At 34.3% G+C, this 21,059-nt stretch overlaps 1 long non-coding RNA gene and 1 pseudogene across 1 annotated transcript in view; one reads left to right on the plus strand and one right to left on the minus strand.

Moving 5' to 3' along the window:
* LOC118527905 (uncharacterized) overlaps positions 1–21,059 on the minus strand; it is a 202,908-nt gene that overhangs the window by 35,654 nt on the left and 146,195 nt on the right. The gene's annotated exons all lie outside the window — the stretch shown is intronic.
* Positions 17,697–17,899, plus strand: LOC118525394 (neuronal regeneration-related protein pseudogene; annotated as a pseudogene).

Raw genomic sequence — 21,059 nt, forward strand, 5'->3', positions numbered from 1 at the left:
AAATATAAATAATTGTTCATGGTTCAGTGTGACTGAGAAAATACATTTTCAAGAGTGCACTTTTTATTTCAGTAGTAATTATTTCTTCAAATCCTGCCAAAGTATTTTTTAAAAAATACATGTGGTCACTCTTTTGTATTCTTCTTTTGTGTGTTCATATGTGTAAAAAAAAAGATACATATGAATCTCTGTTAATGCAGCCCTTCTCTCAGAAATTTAAAATCTCAGTATAAACCAAACCAAACCAAAACTATTTAGAACTTTAAAAAAAATTATCTCCTTTCAGCCATACACATTAATCAGCTCAAATCAAAACCCTTTAATGCTGATTTCAGTACCTTATGTGGGAATTACCTTGAGGACCATACTTCTCTCAATAAAAACATCGCTTAGGTCAGGACAGCAGGCTTAATGGGCTGATGTTTTGATGTATATTGTACAACATATCTGTAGCTAAGTCACTTCAAAATATCAATTTCAAAATACTTAAGTAAGATAAAGCAAAAACATCATTTCCTTCATGTTTTCTAAACCATGACTTAAAAGTTTTCATGAAAGATTTATTTAAAGGTTCAAACTATTACTGTAATAAAGTTGCCAGATATTCTAATGAAATAAATTTTCTTTAACAATGTTCTCTGATAGGTCACAAAATAATAATAAAACAAACTACCTTTTACTCAATACAAAGACAACACACTGTTCATCTCACAAAATTAAGAAAATTCAGTACAGCATGGTGACTATAGTAAACAAGACTGTATTACATACCTGAATGTTATGAAGAGAATAGACCTTACATGTTCTCACCACAAAGCAGCGGTAATTATGTGAGGTTGTAGTATTAACTACCACTACTGTGATAATCATTTAGCAATATATGTGTATCAAATCATGTTGTACACCTTAAACTTATACAATATGTCTATTATATCTCAATAAAGCTGGAAAAATATTTTTAAATTTAAAAAAGGAAATTCAAATAACAAAAAAATAAAATTAAAAAGATCTTTAGTCTCATCTCCTATTTATTCATGCATCCAGTCTTTTGTACATGCATGTACACAGATATAGACATGCATATACTGTATGTATACATATGTAAAAAAAAAACTAACATAAAATGTATTTATAATAGGATCAGAGTCATCCATACTATTTTTAACTTAATTTTTACTAGCAATATACTGCGAATACATTTGCATATCATCATGTATACTTTTGTATCATATTAATGATTATATCAAATTTCACTTACCACAATAATCTAATTAGCCATTTTTCCTTTTAAGCATTAAAATCATTTTCCTCTTATTTCTATTATAGATGAGGATGTACCAAATCTATTTTTAACAAAATTTATTTAGAAAAAATATCTTAAATAAAATCTTTATTAAAAAACAAAGAAAAAAAGAAAAAATGTCTTAGAAAAAAATCAGAGACTCAAAGCATACAAAAAGTCATAAAACTTTGGGCAGGTTAGAAGAATACTCACTCAAAATATGGAAATTTCTTGTTAATTTTGTGGAGCAAATAGAGAACTGAAACATTTTTGACCATTTTAACCACATAACTTCCCAGATACTGTAATACACTTCATTGTAGGCTTTATATGTTCTAATACTTTTTTTAAGTTAATAACTGTTAAGTTTCCACTCACTTTTCTGCTCAAAAAGTTATTTTTAATGGGCAATACTGTATATAACCATCCTCAACCACATAATGGGAATTTATGAGAGAGTCATCAGTTTTAAGAGGTTGAATATAGTATAACAAAGATGTAATCTTATAGAATGTTCTAGATTCTTAATTTGGTAGCCATTTTAAAGATATAGCTTGACTTTATTATTGAGATCATGGTTTATTCAGACGTACAATATAGAGTAATAAAATGAATAAGTACCAAACCACAAATCTTATTTAGATGTATTAAAGTCAGCCTGGTTAAAAAATTCAACATAAAAAAACTCATTATTTCCAAATCTCAATATAAACCAAACCCCAATTAAAGGTTTTTTGCTATAATTTACTTTCCAAACAATTGTCCACTATGACATTTAATGAAGAGATTTAAGTATTTGCATATTGCCCTTTGCTTATTCAGTATTCATTAATTAAAAATTCACTCTAAATTTTTATTATTTTATATGTGCAGATTAAAGTTGTCCTTTATTCCAAAGATATTTTAAAAAAAGAACTCAAATATTCTCACATGAGCCCATCAGTAGTTAGCTAACATTTATTATTCATTTCCTACATTTTTACAGATGACAGGTTTAAACATAATTGTGTTAAACTGAGATTTAAAAATCAGAGCCAAAACCAAGAGGCTAGAGTTTTTAAATATTACTACTCCTGAAAATTTTTATTTAGAATTGTTAATATCAATAAACACTATATAATAAAAGTATGAAAAGGTTAAAGTCGACAGAATTTACCATGAAGTAAATTTTATTTATATCTCAACATAATGTTGCTCATGAGTTGTATTTTTAGGACAAAAACTGTTTTAAGATCAGTAATTATCCAAATTATCCAAGTATATCAAAAATTCTATTAAGTATACCAATGAAAAAAATGAGATTTGTCATTCTGTTCTTTGACCCAGTATTACAAATTAGACATGCCATTCACACAATTAGGTAAACCACAGTCTTGCTGGGGTTTAGGAAGAGTTATAAAGTTTTAAGGTACTCTTTTGTTGGTTAATTAAAAATAAAAAATTGTCACAGCATATGCTTAAATAAAAAATTTAAGCATAACTTAAATTTTAGTCCATAGGCTACTATTTTTATATATAAACTTAAAAATCATGAAAAATTGGGATACTCTACCAAATTTTGTTCTATAGAGCCAAAATGGTTTTGAATATATATTTTAAAAATGTTCCTTTCTCTTCGCTTACTTTTCAGGTATTGCATTCAAGAAGAAAACATATTTATAATGACTTACAGAGTAGGATAGGCAAGATTATATAGTGGAAGTGAACAATACCCAAATATTAGTACCCAAATTGTCTTTCTAACTTACCACCTGGTCAACAGGTGGATAAGAGGTTCTATTTACTGTAGAAACCCAGGGACTCAGGCTGACAATTATCTCTATACAGGTTTCCATGGCCAGAGTGCCAGAGAGAAGACAATGTAACATATCACACACTTCTCACAAGCCATTTGCCAAATCTATACTTTATATACCTAACTTTAAGGAGGCAGAACTGGAAGTACTGGTGACTGGCTCTAATTCTAACACAAAAGCTTAACAAGTTTAGTAGGTGATGAAAATGCATTTTATTTGATAAATAAAGTCATTGAAACAGCAGTGTATACCATAAAAAGGGAAATGGTAAAAAAAAAAAAAAAAAAACTTTCAATGTATTTGTGTACTACTGAGTTATCGGCATAAAATAACCCTGATTAACTGTTGGAGAATTAATGAATGAGTGAATCAATGAATGAGTTTGTTAGTGAACAAATAATCACAAAACTTTCTCCCTGAGAAAAAGACAATGACATCATGAAGGTAGTTCTGTTACTGTTTGAGAAATTGGCCAGGCAGGAAATGTAATGGAAGATCCAAAATTATGTATTTACCAGCCCAATAAATTAATTTTTTGGCATTATGTGGATTGAGCATGAGGAAATATTTTCCTTACTTTCTTTTTAAGATAATTGACCATTCAATTAAACAAGTTTTCCCCTCAGTACCACACAAATGCACTATACATTTTTTATTGTGCCAAAATAATAAAAAATTAAAAGTATAATGCCATACTTAGACATGCCCCAGCATTAGAGGACTTTCAGTCAAGACAGGAGACAAGCATGGAAACATCTGACTATAATATAAGGCAGAATAAGGTAAGTGCAATAACACAGATCTGAACTGGCCCCAAAACATGAGTATTTTATGCCACAGACATTTTAATTCATCATTCTTCAGTACAAAATTTTCACAGCTCAAATATTTCTGCTAATTATATAAGAAAAAATAATCCCTAGTGGTATCCTTTAACAATAATACAGCCTTAATATTCCCTATGTAAACCTGTAGAAAGTTTTCTCAGTTTATAAGAAAAAAATCAGAAATGGTGACATAGTTTTATGATTATGTTCAGTGGTCTTTTTTAAGAGTCTTCAAGATACCTTTTCATATATATGTGTGTACACAAAAAGACACATATACACACAATTTCTTTGATAGTTAATAATTCATATAGGGACTAACTTCACTAATTTAAATGTGATGGACACTGGCAAATACAGTAATTTTTCCATGTGGCAAATGACCCTCATCAACTGTTCAAACAAATTACCCCCTTTTTGAAGTCATTTCACATTCAGGATTTTAGTTTTCCTGTCTGCATTAACTAAAAAAAAAAAAAAATTTAATGTTGTCATTTGTACATGTAAGATGTGATGATACTTACTCTAAAGAACGCATTTGTTAATCACCACCCAACTATGAATAACCTGTTCACAAAACTGTGAATCATCCTTAATCATTTTTAAAAAAAAGATGAGGTTGGTGCTGTTTCAAACATCCAACGCTTTGCATGATACTCAGGCCGCAGATAAGACCGTGTGCCCTTCTAGCCATCTTGGCAGGACAGCTGAAATCTCATTCTGTGGATTTCATAAGGCTCGTTCCTACTATGATTCCATGAACTATGCTGAATACCACCGCGAAAAAAAAGTTATTCTCCGCCTTAGGCAATTGCAGGCAAGGATTATATCAAAAAGAAAGGAAGCAGAGAATGCTGTAAACACAATGCAATATTTAATTCTGGGGGAGGGGACTAGCTGGACTTTAAGACATATATAAGGAAACTCATTTCTGAGACCACACTGAAACATTCCGTTTAAATCCATATGCATGTTTGAATCAGGCTCAAATTCAGTAATGAAGCTATTATTGATTCTGTGGAACATGACTTCAAATCTGAGCAAATACTGAACAAACTACGAGGAGCTCTTAAACTCTGGACGTATGTACCTAGACATCTCAATTTAACAACCAGACATACATTAAACAGCATTAATAGCCAGGCACTTAATGGATCAATTCCCACTGTTTGTGTAATGTGGAAATAAAAAAGGCTTATTAAATGACAAGCTTTCCCTCGTTTGTGCTAATTAATTATACACCGCATCTGACTGCTAATTTAGTGGGAAAATGCAGCCCCAAACCACGGTTTCAGCTTGAACTTTGCCTCAGCATCACCCAGTTCAGCACAGAGTGCTGCAGCAGCCCGCCTCTGAACGACACCAGTATTAAATTAGAGCACAAGGCCATCAATTTAATAAGTGCTGTAGCAGGTAATTTGAATAAGGACATATTAGTATTCTACCAGTGCACAACTAAAAGCAGCTGACCTTTCAGACCAAAGAAGATCCTTGAACACATTCAGCTGAATCTGAGAACACAGTAATAATCTGACAGTGGTAAGAGTGTCAAGAGAGACGTTTACGATCCTGGACCCATTACTATACATCAGGCTCTCTGTGGTATTATGCGAACAGTTTATATACCTCTGCCTCTCCTTTTGCTCTGGCTCCCTACCGCGAAAGGAAAGAATCGGATTAGAGCTTGTAAAAAAAAAAAAAAAAAAATTCTTATTTTCAATGGCATGTTTTGGAACTCTTCTTATTTTTTGGATCTGTGGTACAAAGAACACAAAACTAATCGATGTACATGTAAATCAGAGCTGAGAAGACACATAAGAAATCATCAATCTCCTAAGATATGAGGCAAACCTAACATTAACAAAAATAAACTTGCATCTATTAGAGAAACTACTGCTGTGAAAGCATGAGGAACCACAGCCCCCTGTGACAGGGATCAGAGCGTGGACCCGGGAGTCACAGGAGAACTGGGTTTGAATCCCTGGTCTGTCACATGCTCGCCATCAAACCTGCAGGAACTGAATTCAATGAATTCAGCTCAAAAGATGTTTGTCGAGTCTATCACATACAGTGTTGTAAGCCCTAAGGTTATAAAGATGAAAAGATTTGATCCCTGCTTTCAAGGAGATCAAAATCGAGCAATGGTGACGGAAACATGCACTATTAATCACAATACAGAGTGAGAAGCGCCTTGGAGCACAGAGAACAGTGATGGATTTTGCCTGGTTGTTTCCAGGAAAGGTTGGCAGACATAGCAATAGCGGTGCTGGGCATGATGAACATGTCCCCAGCACAGAGGAAGGGATGCTATCTGAGGGGAAGTACTCATCACACAGAAAAACTATTGCATTGGACTAGGAAGAGACACTGGGTTAGGCTGAAGGTGCGAGTAGTTATAATCATAGGAGGCTGTGTGCTTGAAAACGGTTTCTGTGTATGTATAAATCTGATGTATTAGTGGATTTAAGAGCAAGATTTGGAGGAAGAGGCTAGAATGCTTACTTTGTTGGCCTCACAAGAAGGCTGTAGGCCAAAAATACACCTGGGGTTCCATCCAGAGGAAGGGATACACAACTCAGCTGACAGTGTGTAATCACCACATTTTGGTAATGGGGTTGCCCTCCCGGGGCTCTCTTTCTCTGCTATTTAGATAGTACATTGCAGGGGAAGAGAATAGGAAAGATGTTATTACAGATCTTACACCTACTTTATTTTTTTTTTAACTGTAAACTTTGACACTGGGTACCTACTATCACTTACAAAATACTTCTTTCACATTCTATGCCCAGCACGGATACTTACACAATACGTACTGGTGCAGCCTTACTGCTTGTTTACAGCTGCATCTGTTTTAATTAGTTGTTGCCCTTGGCTTACAAGTTATTGAGTATTTTGAGTATCACCTACATTAGCCACAGTCCCAGCAGAAAACAGATGACCCACTCGAATAAGGTAACTGAAGGGAAGAACTATTTAGAAAGTGCAGGTGGGAGTAAAAGAAACCACTGAGGTATGGCACAGTGCCTTTTGGCTAGTAATTGTGGGGCTGCAACCACCCCTGTGGCCGAAGAGGCAGAAGAGGGGCCACAGGAGAGAAACAGCCAATACTTTGGCAATGTGGCAGGGCCAAATCTGATGAATAAAAACCTGACCTCACTGAGCTGTCACCTTTTGATCTTCTGCAGTATCTCTCATTGGCCATGACCAACCAGAAGCTAAAGTCTAAGAAAATCCACTGATGCAGAACTAAAGGTGCTTTGTACGTACAGGGCACAAAGCAGAGAGTGGTGGAGAGTGGCTCTGGAAGGGTGAAGGAAACACATCTGACATCTATCTGGCTCCTGCTCATATTAACTGAGTTGTACACCAGCATGTTGAAACTCACAAGGAGAAGGTCCTCCTAAGTCCAAGTCAGTCTTCTAGGTTTCTAGGGTCCCAGACAGTTTATGCTCCAGCAATCCTATTTCTAATCTTGCCTCTGTCTGGAAATAGCCTATTGTCAACAGCTTTCTGAAAATCTGAGTTGCCTATTAAAACATGCTATTCCTCTAGACTACTTCCTTTGTAAATGATAGCTAAAGCTAAAAGTGGTTTTGTACCAATGGCTGCTGATATTCATGTGGGCTCTTTTCAGTTAACTTTTGAAAATTGCCTTCTTTGTGATGCAAAGCTAAACCAAAAGAAATATCAGTAACAAGAGTCTTTTTGAAACCTACAAAATCATGTAGCAGCCTTCCATTGCAGCCAATAAAAGTGAAATGAGAAGCCATGCAGGCTCGGACTAGGATAGTGGCATGGAGAGATGATGGGGAGGAGATGACATATTCACAAGATGAGACTTCATGACATGAATTTGGAGGATGAGCTGAAAGTCATGAATAAGTGGTTTGAGTGACTGATTCATTGCATAAAAATTCAATTAGTCAAGATGAAGAACAAAGGGAAATGTGTAGGCTTTATAAACTTCATGAACCAAGCTTATTTTTTCCTTATTAACTAAAATACAACAATAAGAAAACAATTAAATTTTCAATGATTTTTCAGTAGTGCATTTCAGCAGAATTGCAGGAGGGAAACAAGTAATATTTGGGAGTCTCTCGAGAAAACTCTACATTTTTTGAGTGATGTAAGACCAGAATAAATCTACCCCAGAATAAGTGACCTAAAGCCTCTTTACAATATTCTGAATATGAGGTTATCATAGTACAAACACTGAGAAATCTTATATAACTGCCATTGTCATCCTTAGTGATATGCTATAAGGTGAGGAAGACAAAACCCTCACTTGAGTATTAATTTTTAGTAATACACAAGGCAATGAAGGACAAAACATAAACACAGTTGAAGTAGCATAGATAAATATATTCAACATCACACTCATATTTTTAAACCCATCTTAGTAACACTCATGTCATAAAGGTACTTAATTATAGACAGGGGAAAACAACTCTGAGCATAAAATAAAATTATTAAATCTGAAACTAATGATGTACTATAAGTTGGCTAACTGAATTCAAATTAAAAAAAGAAAAAAAATGATTAAAATAGCAGGTTTACCGGGTGATTGGGTATTAAGGAGGGCATGTGTTGTGATGAGCACTGGGTGTTATACACAACTAATGAATCGTTGAACACTACAAGAGAAACTTATGATGTACTGTATGTTGGCTAACTGAACATAATGAAAAATAAAAAAAATAAAAAGTTTAAAAAAATAGCAAGTTATAGGGCATAGGATGGAAAGCTCTGCAAAAGCCTCCAGATACAACACTTACCCATTTGAAACAGGGAGTAAGAACTTGAGTCAGTGTTGCAGTTGGCAGTGAGAACTAGCCCCTAGGGCAGAAGCATTCCAGTCATCCCTGCTCCTCTTCTTCAGTGCCAGCATTGGTCTCTATTAGCAGCAACCTTCAGCATGGACAGTAAAAGAAAATGTAGAAACTCAAGAAGAACATCACTTACATTCTAACAATAGCAAGACAGATTACCTATAAAATCACAGATGTTTTTATGTCCATTAGTGTGCTGAGAATGCAACAAGTCCAATGAGCTATAATCCAGAAAATACTGACCCTCCTTGACTGCTTGCATCTTTGGCAGAGATATGGGAGTAGGAGGGAAGCCCCACCTTAGACACAGGTGAGAAGAAAACAGCTGAAATTTTAACTAAACTTTAAACACCAAGTAGGGGATAGCATGAGACTTTAGAATCCCTGGGAGAACTAAACAAAAAGAATCTGCACCTTTTCCACAGATCTTCATCAAATGTCCATGAGTCCCATCTGGGAATAAATCCAAAGGAAACAGATACACAAACTTGAAAAGATACTGGCATGCCCATGTTCACTGCAGCATTATTTACAACAGCCAAGATATGAAAAAAATCTAAGTGTCCACCAATAGATCAACAAAGAAAATGTGGTGTGTATATATACAAGGTAATATTAGCTATAAAAAAATGAAGAAATCCTACCATTTGCAACAACATGGATTCTGAAAGGCATTATGCTAAGTGAAATAAGTTAGAGAAAGACAAGCACTTGGGTGGCTCAGATGGTTAGGCATCTGCCTTTGGCTCAGGTCATCATCTCCAGGTCCTGGGATCAAGCCCCATGTTGGTCTCCCAACTCAGCAGGAAGCCTGCTTCTCCCTCTGCCTCTCCCCCTGCTTGTGCTCTCTCTCTCTCTCAAATGAATAAATAAAATCTTTTTTAAAATAAAGAAAGAAAGACAAACACTGTATGACCTCACTTATAAATGGAATCTTTAAAAAAAATCATAGAAAAAGAGATCAGATTTGTGGAAGAAGTCAGGACAGTGGGGATTGGAGAAAAGTGATCAGAAGGTACACACTTCCAGTTATAAGATAAGTACGTACTAGGGATGTAATGTACAACATGATAACTATAGCTAACAACTGCTATATGATATAGTGGAAAGTTGCTAAGAGAGTAAATACTAAGAGTTCTCAAGGAAAAAAATTGTTTTCTTTTTCCTTTTCTTCTTTCTTTTCTTTTTATCTATATGAGATGATGGATAACTATTGGGTAATTATTTTACAACACATGTAAATCAAACCATCATACTTTATACCTTGATATTATACAGTGATATATGTCAATTATTTCTTTTTTTGTAGTTTAATTCTTAATAAAGGATGTGTAATGTATGGTGATTAACATAATAAAATAAAATTTTAAAAAAGAATATTTATAGCAACTATAGTCACAATAGCAAACAAATTGAAAAAACTCAAATATTATTCAAAGAAGAGTGGACAAATTATAGTATATTCATACAAATATTACTTACACATTAAAGGAATGAACTACTGATACACATAATACAATGAATTTCATAACCATAATGCCCAGCACAAACAGATATATACTATATATAATCTCACTTATATGATATTCTAGAACAGGAAAACTACTCTAAAGTGGAATATATTAAAAGAGTGGTTACCTCTTAGCAGGTTGGGGATTGCCACAGAAACCACCTGAAATAAATTTTTGGAGACATGAAAATGTTCTATATCATGTAACTGTGGATTACGCTACAGTATTACAACAGTATTACAGTATTACATTTAACGACATAAATGAATGTCATAAATGTAATGTTGAATAAAATAAGTCAGGCAAAAATTATACTTAGTATGATTACATTTATATAAAGTTAAAAAACATGCAACTTTAAGTTATAGTATTTAGAAATATATGCTTAAGTGGAACAAGAAAGAAAAGCAAGAAATTGATCACCATCAAATCAGGGCAGTGGTTATATTTGTAAGGAGGGCAGACACAGTGATTGGGATGAAGCATGAATAAGTTTTAAAGGGTGTTGGCAATATTCTATTTCTTGTTCTGGAAGTGGTTAAATGAGTGGTTTGCTTTGTAATAAAATACTGAGTTATACAAAATAAAAAAATAAATAAAGGCTGTGTTTAAAAACTGCTTGCAAAATTCCTGAAAATTCAACAATTAGTTTGCAAAAGCTCATACAGCCATATATCATACCACTTATTTACTCCAACTGTCAATTATTTCTTAATAAAACTGGAAAAATTTGTTGATGAGGGATATTAGGAGAAAAGCAGAAGATATGAGAGAGACCCACCTCACTCTGAGGCACAGGTGTACAGGGCCTGCAGAAGGCTGGGGGCATGGCAGAGGAGGAGAACTGAGAGAAATGTTCTAAGCACTCTGGGCCCCACATTCACCAATACTGGGAATTAAAGATGAGATATTACAGATTCTAGTGACATTAAAGAATAATAATGAGATATCATGAACAATCTTACACAAATAAATCTCATGACTTAGGTGAAATGAACAAATTCTTTGAAAAAAATTACATAAGCTCACACAACCAATAAAAAAGTGGAATAGCATTATACATACCCATTGAAGAAAATTAGTTCATAATTTCAAAAATATCCTATAGGACCTCATTCCTGACCATGATAGAGTAACAGGGCCCAACCCTACCCCTCTCTACCCGCAGAAGAGTAGATAATTCTCTGAGACTGTACAGGTCTGGGAAATGTTTGTGTTCCCATCAGTCAGAGTAGAAAGACATCATAATTCTAGTAAGATAAATTAAAATCCTCAGAAGGGTATCTCCCAGAAATGAAACTAATTTAGGCCTGGACTAAAAGATGCCCTGGACCTCACTAACAAAGCATAAAAGCAAGCTTCAAAAGAATCAAACGAACCCCCCAAAACTTAACTGCATGACATTTTTAAAATCTAATACTAAAAGGAATATAACAAAATTCTATGCCCTACAACAAAAAATTCACAAGAAGTTAGGGAGGGATTATCTGGCACCAAATCAAAATTATTAGTTATATACAGCAGCTGGAAAATATGACTCATAACCAGGAGAAAAATCAATACAAACAGATCCAGAAATGACAAAGATAATAAACTTAACAAAGATCTTGAAATAGCTATTATAAATATTCTCAACTGCTCAAGAATATAGAGAAATAAACAAATGAGACTACATCAAACCAAGAAGTTTTGCACAGTGAAGGACACCATCAACGAAATGAAAAGACAACCTACTAAGTAGCAGAAGATATTTGCAAATAATATAACTGATAGGGAGTTAATATCCAAAATACATAAAGAACTCACACAACTCAATATAAAAAAAAAAACCCACACAATCCAATTTAAAAATATGCAGGGGACCTGAAGAGACATTTCTCCAAAGAAGCATATAGATGGCCAACAGACATATAAAAAGATGCTCGACATGACTAATCAACAGGGAAATGCAAACCAAAACCAAAATTAGATGTCCTCTCAAATCTGCCAGAATGGGAGAATGGGTAGTATCAAATAGATGAGAAATAACAAGATAAGAAATAACAATATTTGAAGAAAAAGGAACACTTGTGGTGGGAATATAATTGGTTCAACCACTAGGGAAAACAGTATGGAGGTTCCTTAAAAAATTAAAAATAGACCTACCATGTGACCCAGCAATTCCACTTCTGAGTTTTTATCCAAAGAAAATAAAAACATTAGTTCAAAAAGATGTAAGCGCCTCTATGCTTATCACAGCATTATTTACAATAGCCAAAATATGGAAGCAACTTAAGTGCCTACTGATAGATAAATGGATAAAAAGATATGAGATATATATATATGATGTATATATATCACATATATATATCACATATACACACACACACACACACATATATATACACACATACACACAATGAAATATTACTCAGCCATTAAAAAAGAATGAAATCTTGCCATTTGCAACAATACAGATGGACCTAGAATATGTTATGCTAAGTGAAATAAGTCACACAGAAAAAGACCAATACCATATGATTTCACTTTTATATGGAACCTAAAAACAAAACAAAGGAATAAATTAAACAAAGCAGAAATAAATGCATAGCTACAGAGAACAATCTGGTGGTTCCCAGAGGGAGGGCAGAGGGAATATGGGTGAAATAGGAAAAGAAGATTAAAAGGTATAAACTTCCAGTTATAAATAAGACAGAGATACAATGTATGGTATTGAGAATATATTGGTTAATAATATGTAACAACTTCGTATGGTGACAGAAGCTAGATTTATGGTAGTGATCACATCATAATGCATATAAATGTTGTATCACTATGCTGTACACCTGAAATTAATATAATGTTGTATGTCAACTACACTTCAATTTAAAAAAAGAAAAAAAGAATATAGAGAAAAACATGAGCATAATGAGGAGAGACATAACAGATATTATCAAAATTAAAACAAACAAAAATGAATGGAACTCCTAGAGATGAAAACTACAATGTCCTAGATGAGATTAAAAATATGCTAGATGAGGGGCGCCTGGGTGGCTCAGTCGTTAAGCGTCTGCCTTCGGCTCAGGTCATGATCCCAGGGTCCTGGGATCGAGGCCCGCATCGGGCTCCCTGCTCAGCGGGAGGCCTGCTTCTCCCTCTCCCACTCCCCCTGCTTGTATTCCCTCTCTCGCTGTCTCTCTGTCAGATAAATAAATAAAATCTTTAAAAAAATATATATATGCTAGATGAGATTAACAGATCATACAGTGAAGAAAAGATCTGTGAACCTGAAGACACAGCATGAGAAATTATTACATATGAAGCCAAGAAAGGAAAAGATAGTAAATAAACAGAGATCAGTGACTTGTGGGACAATAGCAAGTGGTCTAATAATTTGCAATCTCAGTCTCACAAAGAAGGGGAAAAAGAAAGAACAGATTTAAAGAAAGAGTAACCACACACTTTCCAAATTTGATAAAAATTATAAAAGCAGGCCAAAGAGTGTCAATGTAGCCCAAAGTAATAAACAGAAAGAAATATATAATCAGGCACATCATAATTTAATTGCTAAAAACCTGTGATAAAGAGATGATCTTAAAAGCATTTAGGGATGGGGGAAGAACATGACCTAAAGAGTAACAAAAACAAGAATATTAAACAAATTTCTCATTAGAAACTCTCCAAGCTAGAAGTAAAGAGAGTAACATGTTTAAAATACTGAAAGAAAAATAAAATACTGAAAGAAAACTAGAATTCTATACCCAGTGACACTATCTTCCAAAATGAAGGTAAATTAATGAAGACTTGCAAACAAACAAAAGTTGGGAGACTCAATTGCCACTAGATCTGGCTATTAGAATTCTTGAAGGAAGTTCTTCAGAAAGAAGGAAAGTGATGCTAGATGAAAATATGGAAACACAAAGGAATAAAGAGCACCAGATCTGTGACTATAGGGACAGATATACAAGCTATTTTTCTTGCTTTTTCAATCTCTTTAAAGAATAATTTACTCTTTAGAGAAAAAAATAATATATCATATAGAGTTCATAAAATGTCGAAATAAAATATATGACAAAAATTGCACAAAGGATAGGAGAACCAAAGAAAATGTCCTATTATAAAGTTCTTTCACTATACATGAAGAGGTATAATATTATTTGAAGGTACTCCATTATACATTAAAGATTAATATTTTAAACCCTAGAGCAACCACTAAGATAAAACAGAGACATAGAGCTTACAATCCAATAACACAGATGAAATTAGTTAACTTTTGAGTTAACTCAAAAAAATGTAGAAAAAAGAAAACATGGAACAAAGAATAAATAAAAAATAGCCCTTACACCTTCCACAAAAAATAACTCATCATGGATCATGGACCTAAATGCAAAACACAAAACTATAAAACTACTGAGGAAAACAGAAGAAAAACTAATGAACTTTTTAAATATATGGCAATGACATTAAATAAAACATAAAAGGCACAAAGGCACAACCCCTGGAAGTAATAATAATTTGGACCTCATTAAATTTTAAAACTTCTGCTCTGCAAAAGACACAGTCAAGAGAACAAGAAGACAAGTTACAAACTGGGAGAAAATATTTGCAAAGACCTATCTGATAAAGGACTATTATCCAAAATATACAAACTTTTAAAACTCAACAGCAAACAAAAAATAGGTTCAAGACCTGAACAGACACCTCACCAAGGAAGATATACAGATAACAAACATATGAAAAGATGCTCCACATTATATGTCATGAGAGAAATACAAATTAAAACAACAGTGAGATATCACTGCACATCCATTAGAATGGCCAAAATCCAGAACACTGACAACACCAAATGCTAGCAAGGCTGTGGAGCAACAAGAATTCTCATTCACTGATGGTGAAAATGCAAAATTGCACAGTCCCTCTGGAAGACAGTTTGGCAGCTACTTACAAAACTAAACATACTCTTACCATATGATCCAATCATCATGCATATTGGTATTTAGCCAAAGGAGCTGAAAACTTATGTCCATACAAAAACCTGCACACTGATGTTTATAGTAGCTTTATTCATAATTGCCAAAACTTGGAAGCAACCAAGATGTCCTTCAGTAGGTGAACAGATAAGTAAACTATGGTACATCCAGACAAAGGAATCTTATTCAGCACTAAAAAGAAATGAGCCAACAAGTCATGAAATGACATGGGGGAACCTTAAATACATTTTACTAAGTGAAAAGGCTACATACTGTATGATTACAACTATTTGACATTCTGAAAAAAGCATAACTGTAGAGAGAGATGATGAGAGAATCAGTGGTTACCACAGACTGGGAGAGAGGAAAAGATGAGTGTGCAGAGAAAAGAGGAGTTTTAGGGCAGTAAAACTATTCTATAGTATACTGTAATAGTGGATATGTGTCATTGTACATTTGTCCAAACCCAAAAACTCTATAGCACCAGGAGTGACTCCAGTATAAACGATGGACTTTGGGTAATAATGGTGTGTCAGGATAAGTTCATCAATTGTAGTAAACACACCATTCTGGTGTGGGATGTTGATAGTGGGGGAAGCTGGGGTGGAGATGCCAAAGGTATGTAGATTCTGTAGTTTCTGCTCCATTTTGTTAGGAATCTAAAACTGCTCTTTAAAAAAGTAAGTCTACGGGGCGCCTGGGTGGCTCAGATGGTTGGGCATCTGCCTTTGGCTCAGGTCATGATCCCGGGGTCCTGGGTTCACGTCCTGCATCAGGCTCCCTGCTCCTTGGGGAGCCTGCTTCTCCCTCTGCCTCTGCCTCTCTCTCTGTGTGTCTCTCATGAATAAATAAATAAAATCTTTAAAAAAAAAAAAAAAGTAAGTCTACCTTCAAATTTAACAATACATTTCAATGTGATCATATAGAAAATTCTATTAAATACAAATGGCCTAAAAGCCTAAATTTAAAGGCAGAGTTGTCAAATTATATATATATTTTTTAAAGATTTATTTATCTGAGAGAGAGAAAGAGAGAACGTGTGGGGAGGGGCAGAGGGAGAGAATCTTCAAGCAGACTCCCCACTGAGTGCAGAGCCAAATGGGGGGCTCAATCCCACGACCCATGAGATCATGACCTGAGCAAAAACCAAGAGTCGGATGCTTAACCAACTGAGCCACCCAGGCACCCCTCAAATTATATGTTTTAAAAAGACAAACCAACTATATACTCCATACAAGAAATCCACTTTAAGTATAATGACACAGATAAAATAACATGATGGAAACCAATCATAAGAAAGCTAGAGCTTATTTCCAAACAAAGTAGTTTTCAGAACAAGATATACTACCAGATATAAAGAAGAATATTTCATAATGGCAAAATGGTTAATTCACCAAGAGAACATGATAATCCTAAATACCTATGTACCTAAAAATGGAGCTTCAAAGTATATGAAGCAAAAACTGGTTTAACTAAAAGTGGAAATAGAGAATTCTCAATTTCAGTTGGAAATTTCAACACTCCTCTCTTGGTAATTAACAAATAGACAGAAAAGTCAGTAAGGATATATTCTACTTGATCTAATTGATCCTCCATCTCAATAAAACAGAAAACACATTCTTTTCAAGTACACATGGAGCACTCAACAAGATCCACGATATTTCTGGCCATAAAACAAATTTCAAAAATTTTTAAGGATTGAAATCACACAAAGTATGTTTTCTCAGTGTGGCAGGCAGAACAATGGACTCGTAAAGATGTGTACTAACTCCCGAAGCCTGTAAATACATTAGGTTACATGGAAGATAGGAATTGGGGTCACCAATGAAATTAAGACTGCTAATTTAGTGACCTTAAAATACAGACAGTACCTGGATTTTTCAGGTGAACCCAATGTTATCTACAAGGTCCTTAAAAGTCGGAGAAGATAGAAGAGGGAGAACCAGAAGGATAGCAACATGAGGACTCAACACAACGTTGCTGATTCTGAAGATGGAGGAAGAGACCCATGAGCCAAGGATTATGGGGAGCCTCTAAAAGCTGCAGAGAGCAAGGAAATGGATTCTCCCCTAGAGACGCCAGAAAAAAATATAGCTTTACTGTCATCTTGATTTATTTTGAAACAACAGTGTGTATAATGCATCTTTCCAGTAATATTTCCTTTCATCAAGATATAAGTATTGGTAAATTTATGTGTAGAAGCATATTGGACAAGCCATGAGCTTAACTGCTTGAAACTACACTGTGTATAAACCATCCCTCAAGTAACATCTTCTTTCATTAAGATATAAGTGTTTTTAAACTTATATGTAGAAACATAGGGAAAAAGTCATGTGCCTCCCTCCCCACCAGCTGCCTTTCTAGTATGATACCCTTTTTCATCCACATTTGTGTTTCAGGTGTAAAGAGAAGAGAGTGAAGAGGGAGCAGAGCTTTTGTCTATTGGTCTCCCTGGACTTAAGAGAGGGAGGATGCAAGGCCAAGAATGTTATGATTCTCAAAATGGTTTATTACCCAGAACTCTCTGGGTCAGTCAAGAACCATTTCCAAATAAGGAAATGGAGGGAAGGCTTCCTAAGGGAAGACTTCCTGTCCCCAAGGAAGTGAACCTCAAGAAGGGTGATGAGACTGAGGCTGCTTCCCTGACTCCAGTTGGCAGCAATGAACTCCATTCCCCAGGCATCTGTCACCTCTACTCTTTTTAACTGTAACACCTCCATTTGTATTACATATGGTGTATGGGCATTGATGAGGTCATAGTATCATCTATGGGATTTTTTTCAGTGTAAATCAAGTATAAGAAGAAACTATGGGACTCTGAGCTTTGCTTTTGAGAATTTACAGTGGGCAAATAGGTATCATCAAACCAGTTTTTACTCTTTCTGACCCAGGTGAAAACGCTCAGAATTTTACACTATGAATTCACATTTATAACCCTTACAGGTGGGCCTTCAGGCCTGGTTCTTGACAACGATGTCTTCCACAACTCAAACTCCCTCTGCTCCTCTCACATAACTGGCCCACTCCTGCATTTTCACTCACACAGGTTCTTGCAGAAGCTGAAAACTGAGAGTCCCCATTCTTTTTTTCATTTAGATGTGACCAGCCTAGTAATTTATGTTCATCAATTGTCTGTATATCTGTATTTTATGAAAGCATCTGAGTAGGGATACAAATATTACACCTTTCCCAAAAATTAAGTTGGAAAAAATGTCTTTGTAATTTTTTTTAAAAAAGCAGAGCCCTCTTTTTCAGCAGTTTTGATCAGGAAGGTGTCGATTTTACATTTTTGTCCTTGCTCCCAATGAAATGGATAAACAAAAATAAAACCAGAGAATACCATCTACTCATGGATTGCTGTTGTGTTAGCCAGTCTGAAAGCTCACATCAATTTTTATATAACTGTCTTTTAGCTCCTCCTTTGACAGAGCAGGCTTTGTTCTGCCCTGTTCCTCTTCTGACTGTTTCTTGTGCATTTTCCTCCTCCTCCCTCCGTTGTTAGAATAGGTATATCAGCTGTATAAGTAAAGGAAGAAAACAGTACTTCGAATCTTTGGCATTTATGTAGAGCTGCAGTTGAACACTGCTGAAAATGCAGGCTTTTGTAAGAGTGTGATCTTTACTGATGCACTCACAAGTACCCGATTTATTTTAGCTATTTTAATAGTATTTGCTCAATAAATATGCAAGCTGTAAAAAAAAAAAGAAAGAAAGAAAAGAAAAAGTCATGTGCTTAATGCTTGAAACTACACTGTGTATAAACCTTTTTTCAAGTAACATCTTTCATCACAATATAAGTAGTTTGGGTTTTTTTTATTTCTTTATTAATTTTTTATTTCAATCTCAGTGTAGTTAACATAAAGTGTAATATTACTTTCAGGTATACAATATAGTGATTCAACACTTCCATACATCACTCAGGGCTCATCACAAGGGCACTCCTTAATCCCCATCATCTATTTAACCTATCCCCCCACCCACCCACTTCCCCTCTGGTAGCCATCAGTTTATTCTCTATTGTTAAGAGTCTGTTTCTTGATTTGTCTTTTTTTTTTCCTCCTTTGCTCATTTGTTTTGCTTCCTAAATTCTACATATGAATGAAATCATATAGTATTTGTCTTTCTCTGACTGACTCATTTCACTTAGCATTACACTCTCTAGCTCCATGAAGGTCATTGCAAAGGCCAAGATTTCACTCTTTTTATGGATGGATAATATTCATCCATGATATATATATACATATATATATATATATATATCAATCACACCTTCATCCATGTATGGATAATATAATATAATATGATATAATATAATATTCATCCATATATATTCATCCATAATATATATATATTATATATATCTCACATCTTCATCCATTCATCCATTTTCACCCTGTGAGACCTATTTTATAATTCTCAACTACTGAACTGAAAGATAATAAACTTATGGTGTTTTCAGCCATTAAGTTTGTTTTAATTTATTACATAGCAACCATAGGGAACTAATACAACCATGATATAATTAAACCAAAAATAAGGAACAGAAATTTATCAGAAATAATCCCTAAATATTTTCAAATTAAGCAACACACTTCTAAATAACCCACAGGTCAAAGACGAAAATTCCAGGAAAATTTAAAAATATCCAGGTTCAAATATACAGGTGAACTTCATCTCTCTGTAATACGCACATTGAAATCTAGAAAAATGCTATATATATTAATTTTTTCTTCAAGTTGAGAGTGAACACAAATATAAACTATAGTCTTTAGGTAATGATAATGTGTCAACACAGGTTCAGCAAAGGTAACAAATGCACCACTCTGGTGGGGGATGTTGATAAAGGGGGAAGCTATGCATGTGTGGAAGCAGGGATACATGGAAAATCTCTACACCCTCCCCTCAATTTTTCTGTGAAATAAACCTTCTCTAAATAATAAAATCTATTTAGAATTAAAATTAAAAATTAATTTTTATTTTAAAATAAATAAAGGTGTTATATTAAAAAAATAAAGCTGAATAAAGTTGTCATATTAAAACAAATTGAATGCTGCTTTCCCAGCATGGAAAGAGCTTAAAAATTTTACTATACAGATATAGACACCACCTAATATTGGAGCTTGCCCTTTTCATATTGTAGGTTCTTAAAAGATGCACATTACTTGATTTTTCTATAAAACTTGCATGCACTTCATGAAAAAGAAACATGAGTAGGGCATGACTTATTCATGAATGGCACCCTTAGCCTGATATGGGGCAGCAAGTATGCTGTCATAGGCATAACTTACTGCTACAAATGGATAAAATTTCCTTTGCTGCAATTATTAAAATTTGGTCTTCTCTACCTTCCAAGTCAACTTGATTCCAAGCATTAAGAATTTTCCTAAATTTCAGCAAATATTTCATAATTAAAACATAAAATACATTTGCTAAAAAGATAAGTACAAGTACAGTTTATTTTATTTTTAAAAGGCAGACAATTTCAGGAAGTACTATTATTTAGAATATAAGCACCTAGTTTATAATATAGTACTACATGATGCTCTACCTGCCAATCCTGAATGAATAGAGTCAGAGACAGTAGGAACAGAATGCATGGTGTCATTGAAGGAAAAATACATATCAAACTCAAATATGTGAAATATCAATTTACAGTTACAGAATAAGAAGATCCATATTTTTACATAAAATATGATGCCTATTTAAGATGGAATAAGTTCTTCTTAATAAAAAGAAGCTTCCTGACACGCACTTATGTTCTTATATCAGTAATATTTTAGGACCTTCTCCCTTTACTATATACTTTCTCTTTGCCATGTCAGTCTTTCAACAACACTGACTTGCTCTCGGTAAGTTTATCAAAAA

The sequence above is a fragment of the Halichoerus grypus genome, chromosome 2, assembly GCF_964656455.1.
Source record: "Halichoerus grypus chromosome 2, mHalGry1.hap1.1, whole genome shotgun sequence".
Taxonomy (NCBI): Eukaryota; Metazoa; Chordata; class Mammalia; order Carnivora; family Phocidae; genus Halichoerus; species Halichoerus grypus.